A 27971-nucleotide genomic window follows, 5' to 3' on the forward strand; every position below is an offset into this window, starting at 1 on the left:
ATAGTTGAGTTTATGGTATAATAATCGCAAATCAGTATTTATATTCACTGTTAAGTAATTTTACTTAACAGGTACCACATGCACTGCTTTGTAGCTAACTAAATTTCCTTAATTCTACTGTACTGTCACAGCTCAGAAATACTGCAAGCTACATATAAAGTTAACACACACATACACATTTTGCCAACCCATTCAAAACATCTGAATACTGCAGATTTTTATATAATGTCTGACTGAAACATTTCATGTGAATAACATACTAACCAGTTTTAGCACTATAAATGTTTGAGATATCCAAAACTATACTAGATTATAGCATGCAATTACCTTAAGAATTAGCATTCATTTAGGCTTTGAACCTCTTTAAGAGCTATACAAGTTCCATTTTATTCAAAAATTTAATGAAATATTTTAACTGGCCTTTGTATCTAATACCTAGTATTGAAAGATTTTCCATATTATTACATTCAGTATATTCATTGCTACGTTATACTTATTTCTTAAGAAGAAATAATGACCCTTTAAAGCACCTTGATTAAATAACAAAAATTACCATGAGCTATAGATCTGAATTGTTTTGATCATGATAAAGAAACAAAATGACTTCTGCCTTGGCTGGTACAGCTCAGTGGATTGAGCACCACCCTGGCCAAACAAAAGGTGGCCAGTTTGATTCCAGTCAGGGCACATGCATAGGTTGTGGGTCAGGTCCCCAGTTGGGGGTATTCCGAGCAATAATCCCCTCCCTCTCTTTCTCCCTCCCTTCCCCTCCCTCTGAAAATAAACAAAAATTGTTTTTTAGGTAACTTCTAATTTAATGCTAATATGCTTCAGTAAATACAATCTATTTTAAAAATTATATAAGTGTACAATCTCTCCTATTTCCAGGCCAACCTGAACCATCCAAACAATAAAATAATCAGTGTTTTTAAGCACATACAGTGCATCAAACAACAAACATATAGGGTAAACAATATCACTAATCATATGAGAAAACTGTCTTATAGGTAGTTTTGGTAATCCTCTTAGCCATTCTAGTCATTCAAAACCAAATAAAAGATTTCCAGTCATGATGGCAGTGTAGGCAGACATGGATTGCCTCTTCGCACAACCACATCAAAATTACAACTAAAATAGAAAACAACCATCACACAGAGCCATCAAAAATTGAGTTGAACAAAGTCTGAAAACTATGAAATTAAAGAAACCACATCCATCCAGACTGGCAAGAGGGGTGCAGATGCAGAATGGGCTGATCCCACACCATGTGTGGTAGATAAAAATTTGGGGTGATATCTCAGGAGAGAGGAGTACCACACCAGGTCCCCTAGCCCAGGATTCCTAAGTCCCCACAACATCTGGCTGCAAAAGCCAACAGGGATTGACTCCATGAAAGAAACTGCTGGAACCCCAAGCAGTTCCTCCCAAAGAACCCACACACAGACTCACCTACTCAGACTCACTGACTCTGAGCTCCAGCACGAGGGCAGCAGCTTGAAAGGCACCAGTGGCACACACAGAGAAACTGAAGCGTCTGGCATCAAGGTGTGCAGAGGCCACTGTCCCTTTTCTAAACCCTCCACCCACAAAGCCAGAAAGCTAGTGCCATATCTGAGACTCCATACCAGGACAACACTGTTTTACCCAACTTGGAGGTCCCCAGAGACTCTGCCCCACCCAACTTATGGGCCCACCCAAGCAATTTTTCCATATGAATGGATGGTTTTGGCTCATGCTGAACAACTTACTAAATCCTCTCAAACAAGCAACAGCTGTCCTCAGTGAGCACTGGCAGCAGCCAGCTTAGATTCATAGCTTGGCTTCACCTGGGAATCTCCAGCCCAGGACAAGTAGCAGCCATCTCAGATTGCTTTATGGCGCAGGCAGGGTGGCCCCAGGCAAAACACAGGTAGGGGCAGACCTTGGCCTGCACCACATGAGAAACCCCAGGGCCAGCGCACCCAGTGGACAGCTATAGAACATGATGGAGCACCACCAACCCTGCCCCTGCACAGCTAATCCTCCTTGGAGGGCGGAGGTTGGAGGTAAGCGGTCATAGCCAATCCTTACAACTGACTGGCCTAGGTAAATCCCTCCCATTGATCTGCCAACAGCAACCAAGGTTCAACTACAAGAGGAGGATGTACTCAGCCCACACAAAGGGCACACATTGAGTACTCAGCCTGGGTGACAGGAGAGGCTGTGCCACTGGACCCCACAGGACACATACCAAGACAATATTAGGCCACACCACCAAGACAATAAGTCAAAGCAGTTCTACCTAATACATAGGAACAAACACAGGGAGGCTGCCAAAATGAGGAGACAAAGAAACATGGCCCAAATGAAAGAACAGATCAAAACTTCAGAAAAAGAGTTAAACGAAATGGAGATAAGCAATCTATCAGAGGCAGAGTTCAAAACACTGGTTATAAGCATGCTCAAGGAACTCAGTGAGGACCTCAACAGCGTAAAAAAGATTCAGTCAGAAACAAAGAACACACTAATGGAAATAAAGAAAAATTTACAGTAAAGTGGATGAAGCCAAGAATCAAATCAATGATTTGGAACATAAGGAAGCAAAAAACAACCAATAAGAACAAGAAGAAAAAAGAATCCAAAAAAGTAGGGTAGTATAAGTAGTCTGTGGGACAGCTTCAAGAGGTCCAACATTTGCATCATAGGGGTGGCAGAAGGAGAAGAGAAAAAAGCAAGAAATTCAAAACCTATTTGAAAAAATTATGAAAGAAAACTTCCCTAACTTGGTGAAGGAAATAGACATGAAAGTCCAGGAAGCACAGAGAGGCCAAAAAAAGCTGGATACAAAGAGGCCCACTCCAAGACACATCATCATTAAAATGTCAAAGGTTAAAGATAAAGAGAGAATCTTAAAAGCAGCAAGAGAAAAGAAGTTAGTTACCTACAGGGGAGTTCCCATAAGACTGTCAGCTGACTTCTCAAAGAAACTTTGCAGGCTAGAAAGGATTGGAGAGAAATATTCAGAGTCAAGGAAAACAGGGACCTACATCCAAGGTTACTCTACCCAGCAAGGCTAACATTGAGAATTGAAGGGCAAATAAAGACCTTCCCAGACAAGAAAAAACTAAAGGAGTTCACCATCACCAAACCATTATTATACGAAATGTTAAAGGGACTTAATTAAGAAAAAGATGATCAAAACTATGAACAATAAAATGGCAATAAGTACCTAAGTATCAACAATTGAATCTAAAAAACAAACTAAGCAATCAAAAGAACAAAGACAGAATCGTGAACATGGAGAGCGTTTTGATGGTTGCTGGATGAGAGGGGGCTGTGGGGGAGAATGGGTGAAGAGGTGAGGGGACTAAGAAGTATAAATAGGTAGTTACAGAATAGCCATGGGGATATAAAGTACAGGTTAGGAAATGGAGTAACCAAAGAATTTATAAGTATGGCCCATGGACTTGAACAATGGGGGGGTATTGCCTGAGGGAGTGGATGGTACTGGGTGGAGGGGAGCAAAGGGGGAAAAATCAGTATAACTGAATAGCATAATCAATAAAATATAATTTAAAAAAACTGAAGACAAAAACCAAAACCAATACTGCTATCAAATAAACCTTCCTTATGTATTAACTTCCATTCCATTTGCACTTTCTGTATTTGTTAGTCTCTTTTAATAATATCATCACAAAATCATAATAGCTGCTATTTATATTGGGCATCAAAACATATGCCAGGCACTGTTCTTGGTACTTTACATTTTTTCCATTCCTCATAACCAACTTTTCACAATAAATATGAAAATATGCATTTTTCTGATGAAGGAACAGACCAAACTCAGAGAGGTTAAATGACAAAGTAAAATGCTGCCTCTTTCTACTACACCTACATGCACCTACATGCTATTTTTTTTCTGCCACCAGTTATTATTATAATTAAATTATTTGCAAAACAGACTTGTACTAGATTCTCAACAAAAACTCAGGTTGTTTTTCTTCATAGAAGAGGTAATTATTATTATGTGCAATATTGTATTGTACTACCAAATTAGATGTAAATTTCCCCACAAATACTTTTGTATTAAAACTGGGAAGAGAGAATGCTATCTAAAATATACTAATAAGAGCATTCGTTAACTACAATTTGATCATTTGAGCTTCACCTAAAATTGCTATAGCGTAGCAAAGTTCATGGGTAAGGAGCCAATAAGCCTGTTCCCTGACCTCAGCGTTCCACTGTTACAAAAACAAAGTGTTTTGTTTTAAAGTGTATCCATATACATAATTTTTTCCTGGCAGCAACAAGAGTACTAAAATACCTGTTTTCTTATGTTTCAATCTAGTCCTCAAAAAGCACAAATTCAAAACAAGTAGCTCTGAAAACACATTACATATTACATGAATTTTTTATTTAGTATGCACAATATATCAAGCGCCATGTGAAGAAGTGTTAAGGACTTTCACTCCATACACAACAAGAAATAAAAATGAATTACCACAGTTTTGTAAAACCCTACAATGACAACAAGAATCTTCAACATAACTTTCCAAAAGGGTACATAGTGTCCAAATCACAACAAAGGCCTAAAAATGTAATTTTAATTCTAGTCACTTTAATTACTTTAAGTACACTGACTCCGGTAAAGCAAGAATGATGAAATTATAAGGGGGGAAATATCTGTTAAGGAATTTGGCAGCTGTGATTAAGTTAAGGATCCTATGATGAGATTATACTGAACTGAATTATCTGGGTTAGGTCCATCTGAAGATGCTATGCATTTGCCCTTGAAAATGAAGGAAGGGACTAAGAATACAACACAAGGAATAGGAGGGATGCAACTCTAACAGCTGGAAAAGGCAAGGAAACAGATTCTTTCCTAAGAACCATCCTTGCCAATACCTTGACTTTAGCACAATGAAAACATTTGTTTGAAGCCACTAAGTTTATGCTAATTTATTACAGCAGCAATAGGAAGCTAGTACTGTGTGCATGTGTACCACATCCCATTAACTGCATAGCATTCTATCATATGAATGCACCATATTTTATTTAGACAATCCTTTACTGACAGATACTTGAGTTGTTTCCAAAATTTTACTATTGTATTCTAGGTGCCATAACACCTCTAAACACATCTTTCCACATTTATGTGCTTTTCTATAACATATTCCATAAAGTACAACTATTGAGTTAAATAATATATTTTAAATTTTAACAGATATTTTTAAAAATTAAGCTCAAGTAGGTTTGAGGGTGGGCGGAGGGGATGGGCGGAGTGGGGGGCATGGTGGGGTGAAATGGAGACGACTATACTTGAACAATAAAATAAATAAATTTAAAAAATTAAGCTCAAAAAAGGCTGTACATATTTTTTAGTCATGTTAACAACATTCAAGCCCCTCCCTCCTTCTTCAAAGCTCTATTCTCTCAGCTTCTGTTAAATCACTTCCCTGGTTTTCCTTCTGTAGAAGCTACTACTCGTTCTGTTCCTTTGCAGACTACTCTTCATCAGCTCATTTCTTAAGTGTCCATGGCCCCCAAAGTTCCAATTCCATCCTGGGCTGCTCCTCACTACACACACTTCCAGAGTTATCTACTTCCTTCTGCCCCTATTACTATTTACAAAGAAAACAGAATTATTACCCCTCTTCTCTCCAAAATCTACTCCTCCGCTGTGTTCCCTCTATTAATGATTGACACACCAATATCCAGCAGCCCATGGCAGATACCTGGGGGTCACCTGACCCCTCCCTTACACTCACCCCACACATCAGTCTAAAATCTGTAAGATTCATAGGTCTAAAATCTGTAAGATTCTCTCCCTCCCTATCAATTCCTTAGAACAGGAATACAGTAATTTTCAACTATATTACTTCATTGTATTTTCCCCATTTCAAGTCTTGTATCCAACTGTACCAGAACAATCTTTCTGAAATTCAGTCCTGATTTGCCAGTCAAGTAGACGTATTATAGATTGCTGGTTGGAATGTAAAATGATATAACCAGTTGGGAAAACTGTTTTGCAATGTTTTCTGAAATTAAACATACATTTGCCCTATGACCCATAATTCTGCCTCTCATTATTTAAGCAGGAGAAACAAAAACGCATGTTCATAAAAAGACAAGTAGCCAAGTGTTCACAACAGCTTTATCTGTAGTAGTCCAATAGGAGAATGTGTAAACAAACTGTGTTATAGTCATACCACATACTACTACACACCCATTAAAAAGAAGTACTGATATGAGCAACAACATGAATGAATTTCAGAAACACATGTTGAACAAAAGAAGCCAGACAGTGAAGAATACACACTGTACTATCCTATTTATGAAGTTCAAGAACAAGAAAAACTAATCTGTGGTAAAAGATATCAGGACAACAGGGACTGACTAAAGGAAACACGGGGGAGAGATTCCCATGGGCATATACACACATCAAAACTCAATCAACAGTGTATTTAAGTTCTGTGCATTTTTCTGTATATACATCTTACCTCAAAAAATTTTAAGATTTAAAACTTTTACTACACTCAGCATTTTTCTTAGTTAAAAAGAGCCTCAAGTTTTAAGACAAAGTTAATCACTAAATAACCCTTTCTTACAAAAATTATCTTGCTCAGAAACAAGACTTCATCAACTGTGTCTTCCCCTTGTTTGTAAATTTTGTGAGAGCAAGGACTTTGTGTATGTAGATCACCATTATCTTCCCAATACTTGTCATTATGCGTGACATATGGAGATGCTAAAGATGTTTTTGGTGGTTCCTAATGACTTATGGACCATGTTTATAGCTTCACTAAATTTCTAGATCATTTTACTGACTCATTTTTCTGACCTTATATGTTAAATGTAAATGTGCCATCATGCTTGACAACCTTTATAACCTTGTTCATCTGGCAGTAGAAAAAAAGGTTCTCCACATTTTCAAAACGGCAACCAAATTGAGTCTTTAACTTTGTGCTCATTTCTTTACATGTATTTCAAATAAATATTCAAAGGCATTACACTTTTCATGGGCTTATTCCCTAAAATTCATTCTCAGTTTGCTTTGCAGTCCATCTCCTCAACATCAAATTCTGGCTCAGTCTTGGAAACTCTCCTGGTTTCTGGTATGTCTGAAGACACTACATTTTTCTTCCATCTTTCTCTCACATAGCTCATTAAAATATATTATACTGGGTTGGCAAAAAAATCCATTTAATTTTTTCCATAAAATAAGACACATTTTTCATTTTCACCAATAACTATATTGACTTGGATATTTCTATTATGTCAACTATCTCCCATGTGGTATAAGGTTGAGTGTTCTCAATTAATGCCTCGATTTGATCACTATCAACTTCCACTGCTCTACCCAACCATGGAGCATCGTCCAGCAAGAACTCTCCAGCACAAAACTTCGCAAACCACTTTTGGCACGTTCTATCTGTCACAGCACCTTCTCCACACACTGCACAAATCCTTTTTGGGGTTTTTTTTTTTGCATTTCAGTTGCATTTTTACCTTTCTTGAAATAATAAAGCACAATATGCTGAAAATGTCACTTATTTCTTCCATCTTCAATATTAAAATGGCTACACAAAAACTCACCAATTTTGATATTTTTTAAATGTGCGCTTATGTGACAGCTGTCAGAATCTAACAAAATTGTTTCAAATGAAGTTAGAGACAACTAAGCCCTACTAGAGCCAAGGTACAGGAAAGAAAAAGAACTTTTGGCCAACATAGTACAATTGTTCATATCATACTATACATTCACTAAAGCTACACTTTCATCCAGTATCTGTTAACACTGCTCTCACAAATTCATTTGTGGCATTACAAAAGAGCTGCACCAGGCCAAAGAAGAAAGCACCTAATCATTTGAGCACCAACTCAAAGGTAGAACAATATCCCCATCTTCTGTATCAGTGCTTACCCTTTCCTATAAAGGGGGGGGGGGAAACACATCAATGATCCATAATAAAGCCAGTTCTGTTCTACTGCCCATCAAGGTCCCTTCCTAGAACACAGAAGTTAGCAAAATCATGAACTCAAAAGACACTGAATAGCAAAACCAACAATGAAGACTCAGATAACAGCCAGTTTAACCCCTTTAGTAAACACTTCGCAGAGTACAATTGTGAAGGCTGGATCAGTACAAAGAACAATTAACAAGTGCTAAAGCCTCATTGTCTTTGGCCACTCGAAGGATAAACTGCAGACAACACTGGTAGTGAGAGCTCTTTTGAAGTAAATAAACAGTAATAAACAGCTGGAAATGGCAACAAATAAACACACCAGGCAACCTGTAATAATGAGAAATGGGATGACCCTTTCTGAATGCATAGGGCCACAGTCAACAGATTCAATCCACAAAACTCAAGTTAATTAACTCATATGTTTCTAATGAAGAAGGATTATCATACCATCAACATATATAGTAATAACTGCCAATATTATCTCTGATATCTAGAATTTTATATGCAAACATAAAAATAAAATAATTTGTGGAGGAGCAAAAAAAAGGCTAGTAGGAATAGTGTGCAGTGATAAGTTTGTGTTTTGTAAACCCTGTCAACAAATAATCTGAAGAGCAACATTGGGCTGACAGCTATTTTATCAAATAAAGACACTACAGAAAACAGAAAGAAAAGCCCACCCAATATCTAGCATCACAAACTTCATATAAAGAAGGATTTTAACACAGAAAAGGAGGACATAATTTGAAGGTAAATACATTAAATTTTATGAAGTTAGCCTAAAAGAAAGCAAATCATAGTGAGAATAATATTTTCATTTCATCATGAACTTTATGGTAAAAACACTATCTCAAAGCACATTTGGAAACCTAAAGCCTTAGTAAGTATTCTAATTAATTTATCAATTTATGTTAACTATAAACTTAGATCTCTACAACTTTATCTTTAGCAACAGTTTTCAATTTTTGCTGTCAAAGAATCCTTTTTCAAAATAAAAATAATCTGAGTAGTATTATCTTCTCCCATGACCATAGTTGGATTTAGGATTATTTATTGACAAAACCACATGATTTTAAAAATAACTTTATGTTATAAATATGTGAGATTTATTACTTATTCACTCAATGTTAAATGTTTAATGCGCATATGGATTTTCAGACCCTTGCAGAGATCCACAGCCCTATCCGCTTCTCTAGTCACTCATCTCTTTACTATGAGTGTCCCTCCACAGAAAGCATAAAAATTGCTCAATAGGCTGGCTTATCTTTAAAATCGTTTCTAATTCTCAGATTTTAAGATTCTGGGACAATGAGTACTTCTCAAAAGAATTCGGGGACATCTAGAGAAATGACAGTTTGTTCCAATATTTAGGTGCTATCCCTCCCAACATTCTACTTCAATAACAATCAACAAATGTACAAGCTATAACCCCACAAGGAGGAGACAACAGCAGAGGATAGATGGCAATACATTTTTGAATAATGGAAAGCAGATGATGGACTTCCAGGTTAAGACAGCAGTTGGACACACACATCTAATTTTGCTCCCTCCAAAAACTCGACTAAAACAAGGATAAAGAAAATTTTTTGTTGTTCTTTTGTTCTGTTTTTAGAACACAAACCATAAGATCAGAGAGAATGGAAAAAAGGATAACAGCAACACAATTTTGGAAGCTGGATGGAAGATGGATGACTGTAACTGACTAGCGAAAGATAGTCAAGTAAGTCAGCAGTGCTGACAACTAAGAACAAACCCAGCTTATACTACAAAATCCTCGAAAGACTCAGAATTACCAGAACAAAGAGAGGGGAGGTGAGGCTAAAGTAAGAAAGGACCAAGTGAAAGCTTTTTAAATATTTTAAAAACCTACACCCCATTCTTCCTCCAAGTTGCTGCTTGGCCCACTCTCCGTGTGTCAGCTGATTGGAGATTTATTCTCTCAAGAGGGTGAACCACACATGGTGGAACACACAGTTTTCCTAACAAAAAGAAGCAAAAGCTATGTGATCCTATATACTAAATGCTCTACAACTCATTACCCAGCCCTCTCTTCCTGAGTTCCCGAATCAATGGCAACCAGAACTCTGCCCTTCAAGCAGAAAATCAGAAGAGATGCTCTGGGAAATCAGACCGAGATAAAAGGAAAGACAGAGACACTGGAGATAGCCTCAAACAAACAGTCCATCAAACCAATGGTTTCATTTTGGCCACACTGGAATCACCTAGGCAGCTTGAAAAAATACAGATGCTCATTCATATTGGGTTTGCTGCCAGAACACAGATGTTGCAAAAACCACCACTAAATCAAAGTCGAAATGGGAAAGGAAAAGACATCAACATTGCGGTCATTGGATACGTAGAATCTGGCAAGTCTACCACTACTGGCCATCTGATCTACAAATGCAGATCAACAAAAACCCACCGAAAAATTTGAGGAGGCGGCTGCTAAAATGCGGAAGGGCTCCTTCAAGTATGCCTGGGTCTTGGATAAACTGAAAGCTGAACATGGGCATGGTATCACCATCAATATGTCCCTGTGGATATTCGAAACCAGCAACTACTATGTGACCACCATTGATGCCTCAGGACACATAGACTTTATCGAAAACATGATTACAGGCACATCTCAGGCCAACTGTGCTGTCATACGTGTTGCTGCTGGTGCTGGTGAATTTGAAGCAGGTATCCCCAAGAATGGGCAGACTGGTGAGCATGCCCCTCTGGCTTACACACTGGGTGTGAAACAGCTGATTGTTGGTGTTAACAAAATGGATTCCACTGAGCCACCCTATAGCCAGAAGAGATACGAGGTCAGCACCTACATTAAGGAAATTGGCTACAACCCTGATACAGTAGCATAATTTGGTTGGAATGGCGACAACATGCTGGAGCCAAGTGCTAACATGCCCTGGTTCGAGGGATGGAAAGTCATCTGTAAAGATGGCAGTGCCAGTGGAACCACGCTGCTTGAAGCTCTGGACTGCATCCTGCCACTGACTCGTCCAACTGACAGGCCCCTGCGTCTGCCCATCCAGGGTGTCTACAAAATCGGTGGTATTTGTACTGTTCCTGTGGGTTGAGTAGAGATCGGTGTTCTCAAATCTGGCATGGTGGTCACCTTTGCTCCAGTCAACATTGCAACTGAAGTAAACTCTGATGAAATGCACCATGAAGCTTTGAGGGAAGCTCTTCCTGGGGACAATGTGGGCTTCAATATCAAGAACACGTCTGTCAAAGATGTTCATTGTGGCAATGTGGCTGGTGACAGGAAAAATGACCCGCCAATGGAAGCAGCTGGCTTCACAGCTCGGGTGATCGTCCTCAAACATCCTGGCCAAATCAGTGCTGGCTATGCACCTGTTCTGGACTGTCACACAGCTCATATCGCTTGCAAATTTGCTGAGATGACGGAGAAGATTGATCATTGTTCTGGGGAAAAGTTGGAAGATGGTCCAAAGTTTTTGAAATCTGGTGATGCTGCCATCGTTGATATGGTTCCTGGCAAGCCCACGTGTGCTGAGAGCTTCTCTGACTATCCTCCTCTGGGCCGCTTTGCTGTGCGTGACGTGAGACAGACAGTTGCTGTTGGTGTCATCAAAGCAGTGGACAAGACGGCACATGGAGCTGGCAAAGTCACCAAGTCTGCCCAGGAAGCTCAAAAGGCTAAATGGATATTATCCCCAACACCTGCCACCACAGTCTTAATCAGTGGTGGAAGAACAATCTCAGAACTGTTTTCTCAATTAGCCACTTAAGTTTAATAGTAAAGGACTGATTAATGATTAAAATGCATCGTAAAAGCTCCAGAAGGAAAAGAGAACATTTTGTGGGCCATTTGGTTGTGTGTGTGTGTGTGTGTGTGTGTGTGTGGCAGTGTTTAAAATCAGTACTTTTTAATGGGAACAACTTGACCAAAAATCTGTCACAGAATTTTGAGACCCATTAAAACAAAGTTTAATGAGAAAAAATATAAATAAATTTAAAAAAATTTAAAATATGGATGCTAATCTATGGCAGGTGAAATCAGAAATTTGGGCAGAGAGTGGGAAATATAGAAGATAGGAATATGAAAGAATTTTCTAGAGTTTTTACAATGCTTTTTATCATCACACTATACACTTAAAATCTGTGTATTTCGCTGTATGCAATTCCACCTAATTTTTTTTTTTAAATTATTGCTATCTGGGTCCTGTCCCCAGAGATACTAATGTATTTGGTTGAGCAGCATGTGTGTGTGTGCGCATGTGTGTTTTAATGCTTCCCATGAGATTCTAATGGGCAGCCAAAGTTCAGAACCACTGTTCAGACTCTATAGAGTCTATACTTTCTCAGGCAGGTAAGAGAAGTATGGCATCCATGAAACAAGAAAAGAGATGGAGGACTATGTAACTAAGTAGAGGAGAGGAAGTTAACCTATAGGTCTGCAGAAGGAAATACAGTGAATAAACAATTTGCCTTGCTAACAGAATCCCAGTAAAGCTCAGCACCTGGAAGCCTCCAGGGACACAGTCAGTGGGGGAGAGGTATGGGGCTGAAGAGCAGGATAGTGGTTTAAAGTTTGTATAAAGTCTGTACACAGACCCTCCAGTTTCCCTTCTCTATTATTCACATCCTCTCATAAATTTAATTTCTGGAAACACAGAGACTCCAGACTCAAGGAGAGAGAAGTAAAGTGATGCTCAAGGCTGAAAGCCAAGGAATTAAGCAGAATTACAGTAGTCCCTCCTTAGCCATCTTCCACAGTTTTAATTACCTGCAATCAACCATGGTCTGAAGTTATATGGAAAATTCCAGAAATAAACAATCATAAGTTTTAAATCGCACACCATTCTGAGCAGCATGATGAAATCTTGCACCATCCCACTCCGTCCACTCCATGAATCATCCCTTTGTCCAGCATATTCACATTGTATATACTGCCTGACCGTTAGTCACTTAGTAGGCACCTTAGTTACCAGACAGATTATGAAGGTATTGGAGTGCTTGTGTTCAAGTAACCCCTACTTTGTTTAATAATGGCCCCAAAGTACAAGAGTAGTGATGCTGGTAATTCGTGTATAAGAAAGAGAAGCCATAAAGTGCTTCCTTTCAGTGAAAAGGTATGTATGTGTAGGAAAAAACACAGCAAATACTGTAAAGAATTCAACACTATCTATCCATGGTTTCAGGCACCCACTGGGAGGTCTTGGAAAGTATCCCTTGTGGATTCACGGAGACTCCCATATGTGTAGTGAATAGTAGCCCCCACCCATAGGCCACTTCTTTTGCCTAGCTCTCACAACACTGAAAGCCAGGTTTATTACCTCCCCCGAGTTTGATTTGAATGTCCCTTTGCACACAGCTAAACCAATTTTTATCATAGCATTTTTCCTGTGAAGGACAAAGATCGTTTCTTGAACATTACAACAGCACTAAACTCTAGTTCCTGAAGGATAGGGGCAGCATATTAATCAGCACTGTATCCCCAGAGCCTAACACTGTGATTGTCAATATACAAAACACTCTATATATCTTTAATTGGTCCTAGACACTGGAGATACCATGCCAAAAAATAAAAAAAAATAAAAAACTCCTTAGAACACTAGAACATACAAGGTATATTTGGACTAGGTCCCACATGAAGATTAAAGACCTAGAATTTATTAATGAAATGATGTCTGGGAATTGTTTTTAAATAATCCCAGAGCACTCCCCACCACCAACTTCCAACAAAAATCAGTTTTATTTTGGTATACTGGCCACAGCTGTTATAAAATTATTTATATCAAAAAATATCAAATGCCTAAGTATAAACATCAAAAGACATGCAAAACTTTTACATAGAAAACTACATTACTGAGAAAAAAAATTTAAAGACCTAAACAAATGGAAGAACATATTTTTCTCATAAATTTGAAAATCAATATTGTTAAGATGTCAATTCTTTCCAAGTTGATATATAGATTCAATTCTGATTTCCAATATTTGTATAAATGAACAAGTAATGAAAAAGCATCACACAGAGGGAAAAGGAGGGTATTTTCAATAAATGGTGCTGGGTCAAGCAGATACCCATATGACAAAAAGTAAATCTTGACCCTTATACCCCATCTGTAATTTACTGTAAATTACACACCTTAAATGTGAAAAGTAAAACAAAATGAAACTCCTACAAGGTAACACGGAGAAATATCTTCATATTCTTAGGCTAGGCATGCATGTCTTAAACAGGGCACAAAAAGTAGTAATCATAAAGGAAAAGATTAAGTATATTACATTAAAATTGTAAATTTCCATTAATCAAAAAAGGCCATTAAAAAGAGTGAGGAGGCAAACAGGATGGAAAAGAAAAACTTTACATAGATCCTAGAAAGGACTCATGGGAGATACACAGACACAGAGACACACTCAACCACAATCATCAAGAGAAATGCGAAATAAAACCACACTTATATATTACTGTACCTCTCTCTACCAGAACAACAAAAGTTTTAAAAAGTGGTAAGTATCGGGAAGGATGTGTGGTAACTGAAATATCATTCGCTAATTGATACAACTTTGGGGAAATATTCAACGGTAGGTAATACTAAAGTTTTATCATTCACATACCTCCTCACAAACCAACAATTCCTCCACTGGGTATAAATCCCGACAACTAATGTTCTGTTTCTTGATCTGTGATGGGACACCCAGAAAAAATTCTTTACCTGCACACTTAGGACTGGGCACTTCTCTGCATATCACACTTCAATAAGTTTTCTAAGATTTTTTGCACACTAAGTTCTCAGAGACCGAAGGCTGGTATTTTAGAATAGAAAAGGAGCTTCTATTGCACAAAGTTTACTAATAAAATTTAAAAACGAAAATAGCTACCAATATATCAGCCCAGAAAAAAATTAAAAGCCACCAAAAGATCATTTTTCTTGACCTTCATGAAGCACTGAATTTTTTTCCTTCAGTAAAGAAAGGAGTTTATTATTCTACAATGTAACCCAAAGAAAAGATATCTGCGCAAGAAAATGCTGCTTTTCAAAATCACCTCTAAAGCAATGGATGAGAGCAAAGCGAAGGAATCATTCCAAAAGTTTTGGTTAACTCTTCGGGGAAAGGACGTCCACTGAGTTGATCTAAGACAGCCGAACGACAGACAGGAAAACACAAAGAAATCACAGCGCCCGTGAGCGAACGCGAACACCACAATCCAACCTACCGGAAATTCTGTGGTTAACGTAAGGCTCGCCCCGCTAGTCCTACGGTGATTCAGTGCTGGCTACAGCCGCTCCCCAGGTGCATACCCTGGGAGTCCTCTCGCACACCCGGCCTGCCCATCACCTGCCGGGAGACGCGGCCTCGCGCAGAATCCCGGAGGTCGAAAACTGACGCTGACTCTGCCGGAGGCGCTGGCGGTCTCGCCCGGTCCGGTCTCCGAGCGAAAAGACTTCTGGCGTCGAGCGCCGGGGTGAAGGGTCAGTGTCCCCCCCGCAGGATTCGCGAGGAAGCGCCCCGGACGCCGCGCCATCCCTCCAACCCCTGGGACTCTCCGGGAAGTTCCGCCGGCGAGTTGCCTCCCCGGAGCAGAAAGGAGGAGGGTCCCGGGCCGCAGGGGCCACGGGCAACTTAGGCCCCGGCGGTGCCGGACGCGCCCGCCCCACTCGCGCCGCAAGTTTGGTGGCGGCCCCCACTCGCCAGGACTCGGCCTTGCAGTGCGCCCCGCGGAAGCCAGGCTCGCGGCCAGCCGGGCCTGGCGGGGCGCCTCTCACCTTGGAAACGTTGGGTGCACTCGGCGGTAAACATTAACTTCCCATCCAGCCCGCAGCCGCGCCGCCGCGTCCCAGCGCCTCGGCCCCGCTCCCGGCTCCGCGGGCCGCCCTCCCCGCCCGCTCCGCAGCGCCACGCTCACTGAGGAGCTCGGGGTAGTGTCGCACCCACACCCGCCCCTCGGGGCGCCGCTGCTGTCACAGGCACCGCGCGACCCCTAGCCCGCCCGACACTGGGCTCCTCCGGGGTCCAGCCGGGCCGCGTCAGGAAAGCCCACGGCGCAGGCGCGGCAGGGCCTTAAAGAGGCCGGGCCGCCGCTACCGCATAATGGGTCGGAGCGGGTTAGGGGCCGGGCTGGCCGAGAAAAGCAGAAGCCCAAGCGATTGGACTGTGGGGAACGGGGGCGGAGAAATCCCTCGCCCTCCTCCGCCTCTTTCAACGCACCAGCTCTCCGCCCTACAAATTGCTGACTTGGACTCTCAGAACGCCCCCAGCAAGTGAAGGCTGCTCTAGACGCACACTGCCCCGGGGGGCTCGAAGCGACCTCGGACTTAGGGCTGCTGGCCTTGCAATGCCGCACCGCCCCCGCGCCAGTCTCCCGGGCCGCGGCCACCGCAAGCAGACCAGCAGGCTTCCGAAGGCTGCCTGAGCTCCCCGAGAGATGACCTAGGTTTCTCTCAAAACCAATAATCAATTTGTAAATGGCACATGTGATTGCAAATCACTCTACCATCACTCAGTCGTCTCAACACACTGGGTTTATGCGGAGTACGGCGACGGGCAGAACCTGGGCACAAATATGTGAGGTGCAGCCGGGCAGCCATCCAATATCAACGAAGAAATTCTTAGAAGGAAAGTGCTTAGTTTGGGGAAGAAGCGATTAGTAGATTCCAGCCTAATCCCAAGAAAAACAGGCAAGACAAATAATAACGGCAATGTAAATTGCTTTCATTATGCATTTAAAAGTGACAAAATGATAGTAATTATCAGTACAAAAAACTCCAGAATTATTTGCCTAGAAATTAGATAGCCCTGGTTATTTTCTAATTTAAATTTATAATTTCCAAAAGGGTTCCACTGTAACAAACATTTCAGAAAAAGAAAAACATTCCATTTCTTAAACAAGATTAGAAAATATCAAAAAATAGGAAGTAGAGCCATGCTCTCCACCCAGCTAAAAACTTTGAAAGCGTGAAATTTTGTGAGGCAAATTTCTACATAACTTTAAGCCATGCCATTACTTGAAGTTAATTTTAATTAACAATTTTATTGCTAAAATCTTAAGATTGCTAGAATCTTAAAGAAGAAAGCTGAGACATCTTGATAAGCTACCTTTCCCTCCTATATTTCATCTATCAGCAAATCCTATTGATTTTATACCTTCCAAATTATCCTTGAATCTGTTCTCTTCTGTTTTCTCCACCTCCTTCCTAGTCTAAGCTACCTTTGTGGGGTGAGGGGTGAATACTAAAGTAGTAGTCAAATTGGTTTACCCACATGCGCCCCTCCTTAACTTCTTCACATAGGATATGTAAGGCTATGTGACCCTATCACAACCCAGCCCAGCATAAAACACTCCCATTCTCCCAAACAAAACCCCTTACCTAATCAAGCCCTTGCATAGTCAGGTGCCTTGCCCACCTCTCCATTTCTTACCGCTCAGACCACATTCCATCCTGCTGTCTCTGTTCGAGCCACACTGGTCTCTTCTAATCCCTCAAAGCTTCCTCCTTCCACAGAGCTTTTGCAAGTGCTTTGCTCTGTGCCTGCAAAGCTCATTCTTCTCATCTCAACTCTAATCTCTAACTGTGAGAAGCACACACCTTCAGTCCCCCCTACCTTGTTCCCTTCGTCTCACGCTGCACTGAAACTGTAATCGTATGATTATTTTGGTGAATTTGCCTTTCCCCCACTGGACTACTACCTCCGAAAGATCAGGAGCTTGGTTTTCTTTGGTTCATGGTTGTATTTCCATGGTTGTTCAATACATATTTGTTTAATAAATGAATGAGGCTCATCGAATGCTAGCACTTAAACAAGATGTGGCTCAAGGGTTACCTAGGTCTTAGAAGGGTAAAATGTCACAACTTGACATTTGGAATCAGAGTCTAAAAAGAACTCCAGCTTTTTAAAAACTGACTTTATATTGTTTTAGCTGGGTTGTCACAAGATTCTTTGGGTAACCTTAAAAACTCAGCTCTCAGAGCACCTTGTATAAACCCCTGGATGGGACAGCTGTGGGATGGGCCCACGAAACTAACAACATTGCTTGTTCAAGGGAGGAAGACTGGTGACAAGCAGTCAGGGTTGGGAAGGAGACTTGACTGCCCGCCCTTTTGTACCTCTTCAATTTCAAACCATGTGACTATATTATCTATTTAAAAATAAATATGCGACACAAAGTACACACTGTGTGACTCTACTTGTTTGAAATTCTAGAAAAGGCAAAACTAATCTGTGGTGAAAAAAGTCATAACTGGTTGAGAATCAACTGGGAAGGAACATGAGAACTTTCTGGGTGAGAAAATGGTCTATATCTTGAATTAAACAGGTGTGTTCACTTTGTCAAAAAATGTACAGTTCACATTTCATTTAGCATAAATTTTACCTAAAAACTGTACAAAAATAAATGAAATGTAAAAAAAATAACACAGTTGAGGACTCTGTGTATAAGTATTGGCTAAGGGCTGTACATACATTATTTCTTTTAGTCCTCATACTATCCTCATGAGGCAGGTATTATTATAAGCCCCTCGCATATGAGAAAACTAACACTTAGTAAATACCAAGTAACTTGTCCCTATTTATATAACTGGAAAGTGGTGCAGCAGGGCTTTGAACCCACCAGTCTAATGCCAGAAGTGGTTTATGTATATGACTCACCCACTAGATACAAGAGCTCTGTAGCGATAGAAATCATATTTTGTCTTAGGCTTCTCAGTAGAACCCAGCACCTTGCATAAATCTGTTCAGTATATTTTGAATAAATGATAAAGAACAAGCCTGGTGTTGATTTTACTGTTACTATGTGTGTGTAGCCTAAATAATCTAAATCATCAGCACAGTCATGCTCAGTTCCTGAGATCTATTATCTCAAATAAGTCCATTGGCCTGAGGAGACAAGCTTGTACTATTGGCTCTGAGCTTCCAGCACCATCTCTCTTTTATTCCTTTTCTTCACTCACCCTGAGCTCATCAATTTATTTCATGAAACAGCTTACACTTTAACTTATTACTGAAATAGCTACATCTAACCAGAGAGAGAGCTAATTCCAACCTCTCACAAGTGCTTGAGCACTTGCGTAAGTGAAATTTCACTGTGTGAATTCCATACCACCACCTCTGCTGCAGCTCTCTGGCACTCGGCTGTTCACACTCCGGAACTTCAAACTAGCATAGAAGAGACAGGGAGCATGGACGCAGTGAGCAGTGCAACCTCATCAGAAAAATTTAAGGTAAATTCAGTTAACAATTCAAAGTTGTCTATGTTCAAATGCTGCACACCCTCGACACTGATTTGTGTCACTGTCACAGAAAGGACGGTCTGAGCTCTGTCCTCTGTAAATCCGGCGAGGGTTAAATCTCAGAACACCATGCTTTCAACTGCCAAGGGTGTTTTATAAGTCAGCCACGTGAGCCTCATTGCTCACAGAAAGGAAAAGCAAGGGAGGCATTCCCCTGACAAATGGCCCAGGGTACAGAAGAGGAACTCACCAGTGAAGTCAGACCCACTGATGAATAACACCCGACCCTCAACCTGGGCAGCGGGCATTTGGGGCTTCCTTGGGGGAACCAGGACACCTCAGTTACATTCTAGGATTGTGCTGTGCAAGACAGCAGCCGCTAGCCACATGTGACTATTTATGTTTAAACTGAAATTAAATTAAAATTTCAGTTTCAATACAGGACATTTCCATCCATCAGAAAGTTCTCTTGGCAGCAATATTCTAGAAAAAGGAGAAACAACACTCCTTTGAAACTCTCAGCTAATGTTCAAATATTTTTTGCTTTGGGAAAAGGAAGACTCACAATGAAACAGTGAAAACCTATTACACTGGGCTCACTGCTTTCCACAACACGAATTCAAAAGGTACTCACGTTCACAAGCTGTGGTTTCTCCATTTACTGAGATTCTAAGAATGGCTCCAACCCACATCACCAGTTTACCTCCATCACATTCCCTTGTCTGCAAGGTGCATTAACTTAGGAAAGAACATTGTTAGAGAGGCACACAATTCTCCTGCCATCCCTTGGCACTTGTGCACAGGTGGAGACTAGATCTGCCACAGTTGTGGTAAAGAACCAGCTCTCTGGCTCTAGAGTTTGGACATGATTTCTGCATGTGATATTAAAACATCCACACTATCAATCCAACAACAGCTTTTGAAATTGTACCACCAAAATGGGACATCAATGAATTGCCAATTTTCACTCTACCTACTAAAAGGAGGAGAAGGCCATTCTTTTCTTCACTTTCTGAAACACCTGTTTCAAAACAAGGTAAAATATAATGCAACTAGGGTAGTAATTGCACTTAAACTATCCAATTATCTAGGAGCCAGGTACCTCTATACTAATGCAAGTGACTAGACTGTGACCTAAAATTTCAAGTGTGCTTGCCAAAAGTGTGCTTAACCTATTTAAGATCCAATCTTCTCATCCATAAACTGGAGATAATAATAATAACATCTCTTAAGTACTGAAGTGACAAATGAAATAATGCATGCAAGGCACATAATAAGCATTCAACAAATGGCACCTTTATAGTTGCTATTATCCAAAGTCAAAAAACACCAACATGCAATATTGCATGTTGCAAGATTTAAAAAAAAAAGAAGACTGCCCTGGCTGGTGTGGCTCAGTGGATGGAGCACCGACCTGCAAAATAAAGGATCGCTGGTTCAATTCCCAGTCAGGGCACATGCCTGGGTTGTGAGCCAAGTCCCTAGTACGGGCGCTTGAGAGGCAACCACACATTGATGTTTCTCTGTCTCTCTTTCTGCCTCCCTCCCCCCTCTCTAAAAATAAATAAATAAAATATTTAAAAAATTAAAATTAAAAAAATGTTTTTTAATTTAAAAGACTGAAAAATCCCTTTACCCTAAAAAATCCTGACTCTGCCACCTGCTAATTGTCTGGCCTTTAACCTCTACAAGCTTCAGTTTCTTAGGCAAATAAGGGTAAGAGTTGCTAACAATAGATGTGTTGGTGAAATGTGTTATTTCATGTGAAAATGGTTTAATAACAGCAAAGTCAAGTACAAACTTTAGCTAATGTTAATTAGCACTCTGTCCCAATTCCATCAAGAAAAAAAAAAAAGATGAGGAAACTATGCTGGGAAGGTGTTGCTTTACAGTAAAATTAACTTCGCTTTTATAACATGACTGGGAAACAACCTCTGCTGAAGTCATCACTGAAAGGCTACACGACCATCAACACTGCCACCAAATAGAATGTGCGAGCTAACACTATGATAAGCAACCATCTTCCTCAGCTAACCTTTTTCTCCACATGAGAAGTTCGAAGCATGTACAGACACATCAGGTCTCCTCTGAGAATGTACATTCACCAAAGATAGCCAGCAGCCAATTACAACAAAGAGAGAAATGGTACGGAATTACAAAAGCCAGTTACTCATATACCTTCCTTACAGGTGTGAAATTAAACCTAACACTTCATAAATTTTTGCTTGTCACTCAAATAGCCACAATACCATGAGATAATATTCTTAAAATAAAACTGAAGAAATGTTAACAAGCTGTTTCCTGTGTTTTGAAGATAAAACAAAGTCTATAAACTCTAACTCAGTAACAAAATATTTTCTGTTGCAGTATTTACATTTTTATGTGTTAATAGAAAAGTAAACATTGTTTTAGAGATTTACCTGTTTCCCATTAGAGTTTCCAAAGGCAGCAGTCATTTTGGTGGGAACCATGATAAGCAGGGAAGACAGGGAGACTGGGGATTTGAATTGAATTTATAGCTGACTCACAGGGAGTGTTTACAACGACAGGGCCACTGGGATCCACCCATTTAACACCCTTTCATTTCCTCTCTATACTTTCGTTAGGCAGTACCTTAGCAGAAGCTGGGAATGCGGAGGACGATGCAGTAACCAAAGTTGTTTGGTCTTATGAGGGCTAATTGATTTTGGTTTTCTTCTACCTTTCATTCCTCCTCACCCCCTTCCTCCCTCCCCTTCTTTGTTTTTCCTTCCTTCAGTCACCTGATATGTCTCAGAATGACAACTCTATATTAACTGTTAATGTGTTTGGGGTACTGACTCCGAATCATTGGCCAGAAGTTTCTATATATTAGGTTTCAGATCTTGGAATTTGACGCTAGACAAAATTATTAGTTAGGCAGAACTTAACTTTTTTTTTCTTTAAATTCGTTAGCTGCAGTTATAGAATACTGCAGGCTGTTGTGTTCTGGAAATGGATGTGGTTGCATTTGTGTGACTCAGGGCTATTAACTGAGAGTTTACTATGAAATACAGAACAAGTGATACACCTTGTGAGAGACAGCTAAATAGCACTATTCCATTCTCCAGTATTCTTTCATGCCCTTGAAAGAGATCTGATATATTAGTCTTAAAAGATTTATCTCTCTAATGACAGCTTTTTAAAAATTTATTTATTAATTTGTCATTGTTTAGAGAGAAGGGAAGGGAAGGAGAGAAGAAGAGAAACATCATTGTGAGAGAGAAACATCAACAGGTTGCCTCCTCTCCATGCCCCGCCAGGGGGCCAAACCTGCAACATAGGTATGTGCCGACTGGGCATCAACACTCCAACCAACTGAGCCACACTGGCTAGGGGGCTAGCTTTTTTTTTTTTCTTTTTTAGAAATCATTTATTTTAAAATTTTTGTCAAATTCATTGGTTAATAAAATTATATAGGTTTGAAGGGTAAAATTTTATAATGAGTACATCATCTGTATATTGTACTGTGTACACTACCCAAAGTCAAGTCTCTTTCCTTGATCATTTGTCTCGCCTTTACCCTCTTCTACCTCCCCCACCCCCTTTCCCTCTGGTAATCACCATACTGTTATCTGTGTCTATGAGTTGCTTTTTCTTGCTTATCCTTCATCTTTTTCATGCAGTCCCCCAACAACCCTCTCCTCTGAAAGCTCTCAGTCTGTTCTCTATATCTATGAGTGTGTTCTATTTTGTTTGTTTATTTTGTTCATTAGATTCCACATGTAAGTGAAATCATATGGTAGTTGTCTTTCTGACTGGCTTATTTCACTTAGCATAATGCTTTCCAGGTCCATCCATGGTGTTGCAACGAGTAAGATTTCCTTCTTTTTTACTGAGTAGAATTCCGCTGTATAAATGTACCACAGCTTTTTTATTCACTCATCTAGTGATTGGCACTTGGGCTGCTTCCAACTCTTGGCTATTATAAATAACACTACAGTGAACATTGGGGTGCATATATTCTTTCAAATTAGTGTTTTCAGTGTCTTCGGATAGACTCCCAGAAGTGGAATCGCTGACTTATAAGGTAGTTCCATTTTTAGTTTTTTGAGGAGACTCCATGCTGTTTTATACAGTGGCTGCACCAGTCTGCATTCCCACTGAAAGTGCAGAGAGGTACACTTTTCTCCACATCCTGGCCAACACTTGTTGTGTGTTATTTTCTGACGATAGCCATTCTGACAAGTGTGCGGTTATATCTCATTGTAGTTTTTAATTTGCATTTCTCTGATGATTAGTGACATTGAGCATCTTTCCATATACCATGGGTCGATGGCCCATCTATATGTCCTCTTTGAAGAAGTGTCTATTCAGGTCCTTTGCCCATTTTTAAATTGGATTGTTTGGGTTTTTGGTATTGAGTTTCATAAGTTCTTTATAAATTTTGGATATTAACCTCTTATCAGATGTATCGTTGGCAAATATGTTCTCCCATTCAGTAGGTTGTCTTTTCGTTGTATTGATGGTTTCCTTTGCTGTGCAAAACATTTTTAGATAGATGTTGTCCCATTTGTTTACTTTTTTGTTTTGTTTTCCCTACTCAAGGAGATATATCAGGAAAAAATATTGCTACGAGAAATGGCCACGATTTTACCCCCTATGTTTTCTTCTAGGATTTCTATGTCCATAAATCAACAAACAAGTGTTGGTAAGGGTGTGGAGAAAAGGGGTAATGCATTGTTGGGGGGAATGTCACCCCAATAAATTCAATTAAAATTTTAAAAAGAATGAAAGCTGCTATAAGCTTTTATTACAGAAAAAAAGAAAATCTGCATGCTCAAGAAAACTATTATGATAAATATGGAATGACAACAACACTCGGGTTAGTATTTTTTGCCTCTGGGGAGAGAGGCAGGGAAATAGCACAGAAGAGGAGTGGCCCAGGTACGTGCAAACATGTTGGTGGTGATGTTTCATGACCAGGTAAATGTCTGGGTTTAAAGCTCTCTATTTTAATTGTTGAGTTTCATCACACATAAACATTCTTTTTTTGAACACATATTACTAAAAATTTTAAAAGAAAAATGCTGTAATGCTATTAAAATTTCAATTTTAGGAAATAAAAATATTCAATGAATTTTCACTCTATTTTGAAAAAGAAAATCCAAGAGCCAAGGATTCCAGGACTGAGATCCCCAAGCCTTTGCACTTTTTCACTGTACTTCCCCAGAAGACTGTCCCTGAGTCTCAGTGACGCAGAGCCTGGGAAATATAAATAGGTCCCATCTTAAATGATACAAACAAGTTGGCATAGTTTTAGTAACCAAGGCTTCTTCTCCTCCACCCCTAAAGAACTGCTTCAAGTATGCATGCCTCTCATTATTTCCAAGGTGTTCTGATGCTTAGGATGGGAAAATAATATTTTTAAGTTTATTGCAGAGGGGTTTCTCTGCACCCCTCCAGCCATTCACCCTTCTTTCTTTATCTGATTACAGAAACATTGCACATTAATTGTGCAATGTTTTGTGATTTTGTGATTACAAAAAAGAGCAGAGATTAAAATCACTTGTAATCTCATTACCAAATGACAATCACCATTCATTTTTTTTGGTCTATTTCTTTCCTGTCTCATTTCTGAGTATATGACTACATACCTATAGTTGATTTATTTATAAAAATGGGATCAGACTTACTAATGGATTTAAAACCATGAAATTGAATGAAAGGAGTGAGTACAGATGAAAAAGAGAAGCTCAAAGACTGAACCTTAGCTCAGGCACAATTAGAGGCTGGGGAGAAGAGGAACTAACAAAAGAGGCTGCGAAAGAGCATCCAGCAAAGTGGAAGGGAAAGCAGGAGAAAGTAAAGTCTGAGAAGCCAAAAGAAAAGAGTATTTCAAGAATACTGAGACAGTTGCTGGTGACGGGTCGAGAGCAATGACCACTGGATTTGGCAACATGAAAATAATTGGTAACCATGAGCTATTTCCACGGAACAGTGTAGGTTAAAGCTTGACTGGAGTGGGTCCGAGAAAAAATAAGAGGAAAGAAAGTGGAATCAAAGAAACAGACAAATCTTTTAAAAGATTTTGCTATTAAGGAAAGGTGAAAAATGGAGGACTAGTTGAAGAAAGTGGTTTTTGTTTTGAAAATGATTTAAACAACATTATGTTTGGATGCTGATGGGAAAGGTCTATCAGAGAGGGGGAAATAAGGATGCAGTAGAAGGGGAAGAATTACTGGAGCAACAGCACAGAGAGGCTGGAAGAGATCTGGCACCAGAGGTGAAGAGTTAGCTTCACATGGAAACATGAACAATTATTCCATTGTGACAAAAGAGACGACAGGATACATGTACACAAAAGCATGTAGCTGCATAGATATGCTGGGAATTTATGGACATTCTTTTCAGAGTGTGCTTATAAATTCTCAGTGAAACAAGAAGAAATGCCATCATCTGAGAGTGAGGGTGGAGAAAATATTGGCAGTTTAAGGAGCCAAGAGAAGGTACAAAATAGTTGTATAGGAGAGTGAAAAAACACGTTCACTAGAGAAATAGAGTATTACTGCCAGGCATCATCAATGCCCCACTTGACATTCATGGTCACGAATTTAAAATGAGAGCATTCAGCATGGCTGTGCATTTTGCTCCAGAGAAATTGAACCACCTGAATATAAACACAGAATAGGCACAGATACAAATGAGATGAAGACTCAGATTTTGGTCAGATGAACAACCCTTTTCATCCAATTTTCATCTGTAAAAATGATGGAACATAGAAAAAAGATGAAACATATCTCTAGCAATACAAAATTTTACCATCTGCTCAGTATTCACCTCCTCATTCTAGTCTTTCAATTTCATGGTCAGCAGTTGCACTATACACCCAGTTCATCCTGACCCCTCTGTTTGATTGCTGACCATAAAGTCCGTCCTCCAAGATTGTATCAACAGTCTCACTCATTGCCGTACTCCTTCCTGTCACCATCTTTTTGGCTTTTTGGCTTGGTAAATTGTTGGGTACCCTAAGGATCACATTTTTCCCTGCTTAATCTTGTACAACCCTTTCTCCCTACTCTTTAACAGATCTGGGAAACATATGAACCCTGGATAAGATGTATTTAGTTCCTTACTCAGATCAAACATTTTCAGAAGTAATTTGTCCAAATGATGACATAATATCCAATAAATATGCACTGACATAAAGATCTTCTTGCTTCATGTTTGAAACAATTTTTATATAGGGTTTCATTGAGTTTTAATCAGAATATATAAATAGATGCTACTGTTTTATTTATTTTTAATATATTTTATTGATTATGTATTATAGTTGCCCCATGTTTTTCTCCCCTTTATTCCCCTCCACTCTGCACAACCCCCTCCCACCAACATTCCCCCCCACACACTTAGTTCATGTCCATGAGTCATACATATAAGATCTTTGGCTTCTCCATTTCCTATACTATTCTTAACCTCCTCCTGTCTATTTTGTACCTACCATTTATGCTTCTTATTCCCTCTACTTTTTCACCCATTCTCCCCCCACACCATCCCCACTAATAACCCTCCATGTGATCTCCATTGCTGTGATTCTGTTCCTGTTCTAGTTGTTTGCTTAGTTCATTTCTGTTTTTGCTTTAGGTTTGGTTGTTGATAGTTGTGAGTTTGTTGTCATTTTACTGTTCATATTTTTGATCATCTTCTTTTTCTTAGATAAGTCCCTTTAACATTTCATATAATAAGGGCTTGGTGATGATGATAGATGCTACTGTTTCATATACTTGAATATAAATTAGGAGAAGCTCATTATTAATCATGATCTGATAAAACTGGAACTTCAGGAAGGTGAAGCTTAGTGTAAGTATATGGAGAATAGATGGAGGGAGAAAATGCTGATGATAGGTTACAAAGTTACCCATGGTTAAATCCCTCCCATTGACCTGCCAACAGTAATCAAGTCTCAACTGCAAGAGGAGAGTATGCACAGCCCACACAAAACTGGGTACCTAGAGTACCCAGCTTTGATGATAGAGGAGGCTGTGTCACTGTACCCCACAGGACACCTACTACATTAGGCCATGCTACCAAGACAGAGGAGTCATAACAGTTTGACCTAATACATAGAAACAAACACAGGGAGGGTGCCCAAGTGAGCAAAGAAACACAGCCCAAATAAAAGAACAGATCAAAAATCTAGAAAAAGAACTAAACAAAATGGATATAAGCAACTTATCTGATGCAGAACTCAAAACACTGGTTATAAAGATGCTCAAGGAACTTACTGAGGACCTCAGCATAAAAAAGATACAGTCAGAAATGAAGGATACACTAATTGAAATAAATAACAATTTATAGGGAATCAACAATAGAGTGGATGAAGCCCATAATCAAATCAATGATAATGGAACAGAAGGAAGAAAAAAACAACCAGTCAGAACAACAAAAAGAAAAAAAGAATTTAAAAAAATGAGGATAGTGTAAGCAGCCTCTGGAACAACTTCAAGTGTTCCAACATTTGCATCATAGGGGTGCCAGAAGGATAATAGAAAGAGCAAGAAACTGGAAATCTATTGAAAAATAATGAAAGAAAACTGCCCTAATTTGGTGAAGGAAATAGATGTGAAACTCCAGGAAGCTTAGCGACTCCCAAACAAGATGGATGCAAAAAGGCCCATTCTAAGACGTATCATAATTAAATGCCAAAGGTCAAAGATAAAGAGAGAATCTTAAAAGCAGCAAGAGAAAAGAAGTTAGTTACCTACAGGGGAGTTCCCATAAGACTGTCAGCTGATTTCTCAAAAGAAACCTTGATAGCAAGAAGGGGCTGGAAAGAAGTATTCACAGTCATGAAAGGCAAGGACCT

General features: G+C 39.7%; 1 protein-coding gene and 1 pseudogene across 10 annotated transcripts in view; one reads left to right on the forward strand and one right to left on the reverse strand.

Moving 5' to 3' along the window:
- EVI5 (ecotropic viral integration site 5) overlaps positions 1-21638 on the reverse strand; it is a 205230-nt gene extending 183592 nt beyond the window's left edge. For 4 of the 10 annotated variants that reach the window (XM_053920059.2, XM_053920056.2, XM_053920060.2 and 1 more), the window contains exon 1: positions 15686-15973. The gene's annotated coding sequence lies outside the window, so the exon portion shown is untranslated. Of the gene's footprint in view, positions 1-15135; positions 15632-15685; positions 15975-21567 lie in introns of those variants that run through there. The other 6 variants (XM_053920057.2, XM_053920054.2, XM_053920055.2 and 3 more) reach the window with 3 other exon arrangements.
- On the forward strand, positions 6382-12182 carry LOC112309157 (elongation factor 1-alpha 1 pseudogene; annotated as a pseudogene).
- Positions 21639-27971: the final 6333 nt, after the last annotated feature.

This window comes from Desmodus rotundus, chromosome 3 (assembly GCF_022682495.2).
Source record: "Desmodus rotundus isolate HL8 chromosome 3, HLdesRot8A.1, whole genome shotgun sequence".
In the NCBI taxonomy this organism is placed as follows: domain Eukaryota; kingdom Metazoa; phylum Chordata; class Mammalia; order Chiroptera; family Phyllostomidae; genus Desmodus; species Desmodus rotundus.